At 35.8% G+C, this 10,055-nt stretch overlaps 1 long non-coding RNA gene across 9 annotated transcripts; it reads right to left on the bottom strand.

The window, feature by feature from the left end:
- On the bottom strand, positions 4,830 to 8,830 carry LOC109223677. Of its 9 annotated transcripts, none has more exons than XR_002067638.1 (6): positions 8,635 to 8,830; positions 6,655 to 8,110; positions 6,325 to 6,555; positions 5,787 to 5,848; positions 5,631 to 5,710; positions 4,830 to 5,096 (listed from the first exon to the last, which is right to left on the bottom strand). It is a non-coding gene; the product is annotated as an uncharacterized LOC109223677 (long non-coding RNA). The 9 variants fall into 9 exon arrangements; XR_002067636.1 differs by having other exon boundaries at positions 6,325 to 7,400; positions 7,912 to 8,110; positions 8,635 to 8,828; XR_002067637.1 differs by having other exon boundaries at positions 6,325 to 7,287; positions 7,912 to 8,110; positions 8,635 to 8,827.

Below are 10,055 nucleotides of genomic sequence, written 5' to 3'. Positions count from 1 at the left end.
AAAGGCTGAATCGCGCGAAAGTTCGTCCGACCACCTCATTGATGTTGTTCCCTTCTTCTAGCAGATACGAAGATGATCTCACTTCATTTGGAGAAGATGAACGAAAACCTGAGTTGTGGACGGCACTTCAAGCACTTATTGTCCTAGTATTTCGGCTTTGCTTCTTTTGATTTGCCGAACAATCTCCATGGCAACTTCCAATCCGCTTTTGGAGTCAAATCTAGGGTTGTTTCTTATTGTAGCCATCTTGGTGTTCTTGAACTTCGAATTTCAAGAACACCAAGATGGCTACAATAAGAAACAACCCTAGATTTGACTCCAAAAGCGGATTAGAAATTGCCATGGAGATTGTTCGGCAAATCAAAAGAAGCAAAGCCGAAATACTAGGACAATAAGTGCTTGAAGTGCCGTCCACAACTTAGGTTTTTCGTTCATCTTCTCCAAATAAAGTGAGATCATCTTCGTATCTGCTAGAAGAAGGGTACAACATCAATGAGGTGGTCGGACGAACTTTCGCGCGATTCAGCTTTTCAAAAGAATGCCATCACCAGTCCCGCTGGGCGTGCCAAAATTTGTAACAACTAAATTTCGCTCCTGAAAAATAATAATCAAGACAAGAAATATAGCGACAAATATTATATTCAATTTCAAGTGATGGGGTTACAATCTCTAAATTATCTCTAAATCTAAAGAGATGTAGTCCTCTGATTCTTCTCCTCACGGATGATGGTTCAAGAGCTTGAAAGCTTGATCTTAAACTTGATGGATTTCAGATTTGTAGTACGTCAAGAACAATTTGAAGGTTGTCACGAACCAGGATTTGGCGTTGGGTTATCAAGAACGGAAGATTTGAAGCCGTCCGCCTATGACTTAAGTTCGCCTTTGGAATTTGACCACAAACGACGATCGCAGATATGGATGGAGACCTTGATGCTATTCTTCAGAGCTTCTTCGGCCTTTCCTTCTGCTTATTTTTCTTGTCCCTTAGCCTTCTCCTTTGACCCCTTTATATAGGTGTGGGGTGGAGTAATCTTCAAGAAAACCCTAGTGGATAATTGGGCTTGAGGCTTATGGGCCGACCCATTTGATAGAAGACCAATTGACGGGCTAGCCCAATAATATATTGGACCTTTATTTAAATCAATTTAATTGGATTTAAATAACAAACCCAATTATCCCAGTCCATGTTACTTAATTGGACCAATATATATTTAATTTGTGGTAAAATCCAAATTTCTTATGGATACAAAATTTTTATTGTCTACTCTTCTCTTCGAAGTTCAAGAACACCAAGATGGCTACAATAAGAAACAACCCTAGATTTGACTCCAAAAGCGGATTGGAAGTTGCCATGGAGATTGTTCGGCAAATCAAAAGAAGCAAAGCCGAAATACTAGGACAACAAGTGCTTGAAGTGCCGTCCACAACTCAGGTTTTTCGTTCATCTTCTCCAAATGAAGTGAGATCATCTTCGTATCTGCTAGAAGAAGGGAACAACATCAATGAGGTGGTCGGACAAACTTTCGCGTGATTCAGCCTTTCAAAAGAATGCCATCGCCAGTCCTACAAATGCCCACGTTGCTACGCTCCTCGACGTACGAGCCTATACTGCAAGTCATGACGCTCCTTGATGTATGAGCTTAAACTGCACGTTGCTATGCTCCTCGACGTACGAGCCTAAACTGCAAGTCACCACACTCCTTGACGCATGAGTCTAAACTGCAAGTTGCAAAATACTCCTCGATGCATGAGCCTAAACTGCATGTCAAAATGCTCCTCAGCCCACGAGCCTAAACTGCAAGTTATGGTGCTCCTTAATACACGAGCTTAAACTGTATGTCACGGAACTCCTCAAATTCAAGCCAACTCTCCAACTTGTAAAGCTCTTCAAAAGTCTTCAAAGCGAAGTTCTTCAAACTCGAGCCAAAGCTTCAACTTGCAAAGCTCTTTAAATTTGAGCAAAGTCTTCAAGTTGCAAAGATATCAAAATTTGAGCAAAGTCTTCAAGTTGCAAAGCTCACCGAAATCGAGCAAAGACTTCAAGTTGCGAAGCTATTCAAATTAGAGAAAAGACTTCAAGTTGTGAAGCTCTTCAAATGGAGCAAAGTCTTCAAGATGTAAATCTCTTCAAATTCGAGCAAAGTCTTCAAGTTGCAAAGCTCTTCAAATTCGAGCAAAGTCTTCGAGATGCAAAGCTCTTCAAATTAAGCAAGTCTTAAAGATGTAAAGCTATTCAAATTTGAGCAAAGTCTTCAAGTTGCTATACTCCTTCTCTACACCAGTATAAACTCCATAAAAAAAAAACCTTATACTTCCTCTGAACTACGTTATGACTTGATCCTCTTCACCGAGGTACGTAGGCAGCTTAGATTTTTTATTCTAAATTCAGTCGCATGAGTTTTAAAAAAATAAAAGTTTGGCGTCATCGGATCATTACATTAATTCTTCCAAGTGTAGAGGCACATATATACGAGGAAAAGAGACGATTTGCTTTGAAGTATAAAAGATGTTTTATTGCTTCAGTAGTACAAAAGTTGATACATAAAAAAATATGTAGAGACAAAAGGAATTAGACGTTTTCCTATACAAAAGCCTAAGTCATGAAAATGATCGTAAACTAGGCTTTGTGGCCGACTCGTCCTGAATGCTTCTTCCAAGTCCATATGACGTCTCCACATTTTAATACACTATCCTCATTGCCTCGTATATTTAAGAACTCATCTATCTTGAAAGACCTTCAATCACCACGGGAGCCACCGTTGATGAACTTCAAGACTATCAACCAATCAAGTACAACAGTTGGTGAAGGGGTGGCTCCGCATTTTGTATGACACCTCAGTCTGATATCTCGACCCTTTGAGCTTCTTTGCAAGTCTGCAAAAGAAAACGAAGAGATAAGATTTGTGAAGCATGATAGAAAAACTTACTACATCCAAGACTGTAGAGTAAATTTCAAAAAAAAAAAAGAATGAAAAGAAACAACATTCGTAGGACAACTCAAAGAGTATAAAGCTGGAAAGCGAGCTCAACGAACGACGGGATCAACTTTGAAAAACTACTGCGGTCCATCCGAAAGACGTTCTGCCCCAAATATTTTATATGTTGTAGATTTGGGTGTCTAATCTCCAACAACACAATCCGTTTGTGATTTGGAGGCTCCTGGCTCAAGATACGATTTTTGTTGTCGGAACCGCACGAATCTGAAAGTTACTGCAGCTAGATGGATTGTGAGAATTTTCTGTTTCTAGCTCGGAAGGAGTTCTAGCGTGAAATTCATATGCGTTGCATCTCTATGAGTTTACTTTCTAACAGAACAAACGGATCGCAATTTGGAGTCTCCTAGCTCAAGATACTATTTCTTTTGTCGGAGCTACACGAATCTGAAAGTTCCTACAGCTAGATGGGATTTTTTGAGAATTTTCTGTTCCCAGCTCGAAAGGAGTTCTATTGTGAAATTCATTTGTGTTGCAGCTCTATGAGTTTACTTTCTAACCGCGCAAACGGATTGCAATTTGGAGTCTCCTAGCTCGAGATATGAATTTTTCTATAGGAGTGCGCAAAGCTGGATTGCAAGTACAGCAGACGTCGGGAGCAACTCCAGAATATTACTGCAGCCATTACGAGGGGAATCGTGCTATGAAATTTTCAGGTATGATAGGTGTCAGAGCTTTCTTTCCAATGGCGCAAACGGATCGCGATTCGGACACTCCTAGATCGAGATATCAATCTTTTAGCGAGACTATATAATGCTGTAATGTTAAAACGCTGGATACGTTTATCAGCTTCAAAAAAACAATATTGCGGCTAATCCTCAAGAAATTTGGTGCTGAATCTTTTTATGTGTTCCAGCCCTTTGAGTTGTGATTCTTTAGGAAGAAGCGACTTGTGATTTCATCGCTCCTGCATCGAGAAATAAATATTTTTGCAATAATACTATGATTTTTTAGAATGGTAGTCTCCACAAGGACAAAGGAAAAGCGATTGGCATGATGGGAAGAGATGGTTAGGTGAATTAGAATGTGGTGTTGATGGATTGGGGTTGGCAAAGAAAAAGAAAATTACCAAGCCAAAAAAAAAAAAAAAAGGAGAGGCTGCTGGTACCTGGACATAAATGTAGAACTGAGTAACTGAAGCTTAAGCTTTTCCTCAACTGTTCCCCACATCAATATAATACGCCTATTTCTGGTTTTTGTTGATCATAATCGTATGAATGGGCTTATAAAACTATTTGCTACTTTGACGAGCTTCTGTAGTCTTACACAGTATGACCATGGTTTTTCTTTGATCAAATCGTCAATTGTAATAAAATAGTGATTTTCTGCTTTGCTTATTTTATTTCAGAAGATGTGAAAGGTTTAATCCAAATATAAATAGGTAAAGAAACATTAGTATGGTAGGACCATTAGCTTAAAAAGATGAAGGGTGGTAACAGAAATGGGAGAATGGAAATGAGTGCGCTTTTCTCATAATCCTGTGTTTCATGGGAAGACTAAGCACTTCAATATCAAGCTTTTCTTCTTTGAGAGAAGTGCAAAAAGATGGAGCTATAACTCTAATCTACTGCAAGACGGAAGAAGAAGTCGCTGATATATTCACAAAGCCTTTACCAGTCAGCAAATTCGACAAACTTGGAGTTTACAGTTCCTAAAGCAAGGAGAAGTGTTAAAAAATGCTTTTGGACTGCAGTAATTTTTATTTTACTGTTTTAGTTTGAATAAGTCAAAAGTTTGTTAGCTAGAAGTTTCTATTATCTAGGAAATAGTTGGCAAGTAGGTGTTAGTGGGATCTTTTTTTACTGCATTATTCTGCTAGTCCATAGGCTATAAATGTAAGCTCCACAAGTTAATAAAATCAGATTTCTTCCACTGCTATATCAGTCTATTATCTGTGATTTTCTACTTTCAAATTACAACAGTATCTTTACACAAGCTTGAGATATTCAAACACTAAATCTTCAGAATGCACAAAGGACATTCACGTTCGGACGATTCTTTTTGGACTTTTCCAATGTATCTTTTTGCACGGATGATAAAATACCAGGTTGCAGTCTCCTCTCCTCTGTTTCCTGAAGCATTATGAAAATTTTAGAGCAATGACTGCATCATAAAAAATGAAGCTTGTCACCAAAAGGTATCACAAATAACCATCAAATTTGCTTGCTTAAACATTAGAAAGCTACAATATTGCTTATTTTGGGTGATTCGCATTCTTCAAAAGTAAACATAGCCTTGACACCGAAACAAAAGGCCCTCAACCACTTTAGCCATTTTTTTGACAAAGTTCTCTAAGCACATGGTTCTCTTTTGACCGCACAACTTTCATTTGCAATTGAAATAGCAAGTGGATGTATGTAATCATCAGCACCATTAAAAAGTGATCTACCAAATGTTGTGGCAAAAATATGGATTCACGATCCAAAATGATCCTACAATCTCTATTATAACCAAAAGTTTCGCGCTAACTTTGCCTTTACTGGTTCTTTGAAAGGCCAACATACAATGAGACATAAAATACCACAAGCTCAACAATATACTACCTACCTTCCAAATGAAAATAACTACGTGATTCGATGTTGAACTGAACTAAACAAAGAATGTTAAAGAGCCATCCGGAGTTTAATAAGCTCTTACATATTAGGCTATATGGCTAGGAAACTCTACTGTTGCTCTTGCTTTTTTCCCTTTCTACATTTTTCCTGCCTCCCAACTCCCTAGTCAAGATTTGTATTTAGCAATTATAGTTAAAAGTAACATAGCGGGGAGTAAAATGCAAAAGCAGCTTCATACCTTTTTCCATGTGGTAGAGGAATTCCAAAATTCGTGCTCTAACTGCATCGCAATCTTTTTCCCTAAAATCATTTTTGCATTTACCAATACTATAATAAGCACAGGAACCTAGTAGTGAAGGCAAACTCCAAATGGAAAGCAGGTAACATTAATCAAAAAGTTCTCCAATTTAAGAGTAACACTACTCTGTTAAACCTTTTTTCTATCATTAAGATATCATATCATTCATCAAGCTAGTATTATCTTTCAAAATCAAAGAAAAACTTTAAGGGAAAAAATCCGCAGCAAACAAAAAGCTTAAAACAGATGTTTATCTCAAGGTGAGCTTTCCTCTCATGTAACAGTACTAAAAAGAGAAGCCATATTATTCTCATTTTGAGAGGTAATAATGCAGAGTTGTCATGGTCCTTCTCTATATTTTATATTTAGGATGAGAATATAGCAAGTAGGTTAGCTTAAATCCAATAAAATCTGGAATATTTAAACAAAGAGCGACCATACATTTCCAAACTGTCGAAACATGAAAGGAGAGGTAAACCTGAAAAATCTTCTTGAGTTGCTCACCAACTGCCAAAAAAGATTTGAGGAGGAATTTAGTGCTGATGTCTCATAGACCCACAAGACAAAAACAAATGTTGATCATGATTATAAAAAAAATTGTCTTTTATCCATTAATGTCTGCAGCTGCTTCATCATTTCGTTCGTTATAAACTTCGTTCTTGGTATAACTCAGGCTGATAAGAGCTTACATTATCTGCAATTCAGCAACCTTACCCAACAAAAATATTCTGATCCCTTTCAGAATACTACCAAATATACATAAGAATATAAACAACAAAAAACAGTAACATATGTGACTCTGCTTTACCTCCATTTACAACAAAGTTCATAATACGGAAAACATTTTGTGTTGTCCAACCATATTTGAGGACTCTCAACTCAATTATGATATTTGAATCTGCACATTACCAACTAATTGAAAAAAATACCCTAAGAATATTCATCCAATGCAAAGGTGAGGATTCAAAAAGAGACAATAACTGAGGTTAGCAGAGGCTGAATGATAAAAATGTATATGCATTTTCCGAAATATTCCAAGTGCCAACACACAGGATTTCAAAGAGCTTTCTATATGAATATACAATTCTTCTCAAGTCAATATGATAATTTTTTTTAAGATATTAGCTAAAGTTCACATAGTCTAAATATCGAGAAGCGAAAAGCAATCACATAAACTGGGGACAGAGGGAGTATGATTTCTTTTATTAAGAAAGAGAATTAATTTTCTTTGTAAAAATTAAAACAATTTGTCGAGAACAAGTGGCATAGCCCAGTCCCCTGAAATTAGCGGAATTGGTTGCCGATAATAGAGTGTACATATTTGTTTAACATTTGAATTCCTACCTTCTAACCCCTCAACATTCGATATAATCAAATTGCAAAAAACTTAATGCAAGAAATAAAGAAATATTTCTCACTTTTGAATAATAAATTTAGGCACCTGCCAAAAAAAAAAAAAAACAGTTAGAGGAGCATCAAACTCTTCCATTTTGGCTGCAACTGATAAACAGGACAAAGCAACTTCCAAGTTAGTGCATAAATTTGTACCTGCATCTGAGTTCAAAGATAGAAAAGAGGCTATCAAATATTAGGAGAAATTTTAATGGTCACATAACTCCAATAACACATTTGGGAATCTCAAAAGAGAGCAACTTATATAATTTAATATGATTGCTTGAATTTCCTGAGCTCGCTTCTTCTTTCATTATTAAAATTATCATTTCCACCACATTTTCTTGAAGGTTTCATGTAGGGCATCTTATAATAATGACTCTTGTAGTTGGCTGGTTAGATTCATGAGTAGGAAGCATGATATTTCAAGTTTCAGTTTAGGATTGCTTGATGGATTGGATACATATTGTGGGCACTTAAAAGTAAAATCATCAAAGTAGTTGTTCTGCAGCCTTCGCCTGTTCCCAAATGAAAAATACCTTACTGTTTGATTTAGAGTGAATGCAGAAAATTTTGTACTTTGAACTTACTATAATATTCTCTCTAAAACGGAAATTACGAGTAAATCCATAAACACACATTCACAACAATGGTATAGCGAACTCCGACTTACCATTCATGGCTACAGTCACGAGCAGCTGAGCCAACAACTCAACTTCTTCAGCCAAACAACGATATTTTCAGAATAAATTTGTCTCTTCAGGCCCATCTCTATTCATGATAAATATGTTTTGCTTTCATTCGGCAATTTCATCGAACATGTCTTGAAGGAAATTGAAACAAAAGCAAACTGATCCAAGTAGGGGAAGACGCTGAACCACAGCATTTTTTAATTCAGAAATCTCAGTTATCAAGATCCATGCAAATCGGCAACATATGTCCAGAAATAGGTAGCCAAACGGGGAAAAATATATCAATAAACTCGCAAGAAAAGAGACAAAAAAAACATGAGGGAATAATAACAGGTAAATCCATAACATGCTTTAAGGTGTTAAAAGCACAAGCTGATTATCGGGAAAAAAAAAGGTTATATAAACAACTGCAAAAATAAACATAAGTTTTGACATCACTATTCAGTAGAGCGTGTATTGACTATTGAGGTCAATACAAAATATTTCGCAGATATTTATATTTATAGGATATTCATGCAATAACGCAAGTTTTCTTTCATCTCCAATTTGGTTCTAATAGAAAACTGCAATTCACTTTCGCTTACTCTAGGAATTGTAATCGCAAACTATTAGAGACAATTAAAAAATCGCACACATCTATAGGGGGAAGAACAGTAAGCTTTAAAATGGTAAGTAAAAATAAAAGGAGGATGATCCAAACTCACCGTAACACTATAAAATGCCAATGGTCTAGGATTTACTTAGCATCTCTAGAATGCTGATAGAAATCTATGCTATTTTTTGTTTGAATATTTGTGAGGGGAAAGAGAAAGATGAAAAAAAGATAATTGAGCTGTGTTCATTCCAACAAAAGCAGCGTAGTAGGAGGTGACACGACTAAGACACGTGTATGCACCTATGAGCTGTGTTCATTCCAACAAAAGTACATTTCAAATAACTTTTTGTACAACTTGTTAGAGCTGTGTTCGTACACTCATTCTCATTTATGTATAGTAGTAATAGTAATTTACTCTGATTCCAGTGTTAGAACAATAACGCACATGAAAATATCTTCCTTTTCTGGCTTATTTATTCCTCTAATTTCATCACATGCACAAATTCAAGCATGACTTTAATAATCTCCGTCACTTCATCCATCACATGGGCTTGAGTCTTCTTAAAAGATATTTTATTTTATTTATTTTATTTTTCAACTGTAATTATACTTTTCACCAATAATCTTATTAGAATTATCAAGCCAGAAATAATGGACAAAGAAGAAATTTTCCACCGTTTACTTTTCAAAGGCTGCTAGAAAGAGTTCCAAACAATTGAAACTCAGCCACTTAAACTAGCGGACTACACTATATATATGTCTCCAAGCTTTTCTTGGCATTATCAGTAATGGAGATATCTTCGGTTCTCACACTACTAAAAATTCGGAATTTAACGATCAAAATTTTGCGATCAAAGTTGGTCTGTCTAGATTAGCGACCAAAGTTGATCGGTAAAAAGAAGAAAAATATTTTATATTTATTTTATATAAATTACCGACCAAAGTTGGTCGGTAAAGTGGTCAACAGGTTGACCCAGATGGTCAACATTGTGTAGTCAAAGAAAATTTCACATTACCGACCAACTTAATGTGGGACCCAGTTAAAAAAATTTAATAGTTATATTATTATTTAAAATATTTTATAAAATATAAAGAAATCTTATTTAAAATTACCGACCAAAGTTGGTCGGTTAATACAGGGAAAACATTTAGCGACCAACTTTGGTCGCTTTTTTTTAATATCTGGAAAGTAACCGACTAACTTTGGTCGGTTTTTGGTCAATATTGGTCAAAATTTAAATCACTTTTATATTTACTATCTAAATAATATAAATGTAATCCGTTAACACTTTTGTAATACAAGGGATGAATACACTAACATATACTATAACTTGCTATATATGTAGTTAAAGTAGTACAACGAAGCGTGTTTTATATATATATATAGGTGAGACGTTTTATTTTTAATATTCAACGATACATACACACAACTACTTTATTGTAATACTTTAACTATATATATATAGCTTGTTATAGTATATGTTAGTGTGTGTATATATATAACACACACACTTCGTCATAGGCCGAGAC

Source organism: Nicotiana attenuata, chromosome 3, assembly GCF_001879085.1.
Source record: "Nicotiana attenuata strain UT chromosome 3, NIATTr2, whole genome shotgun sequence".
In the NCBI taxonomy this organism is placed as follows: Eukaryota; Viridiplantae; Streptophyta; class Magnoliopsida; order Solanales; family Solanaceae; genus Nicotiana; species Nicotiana attenuata.
This window is presented reverse-complemented; position numbering and strand designations above follow the sequence as displayed.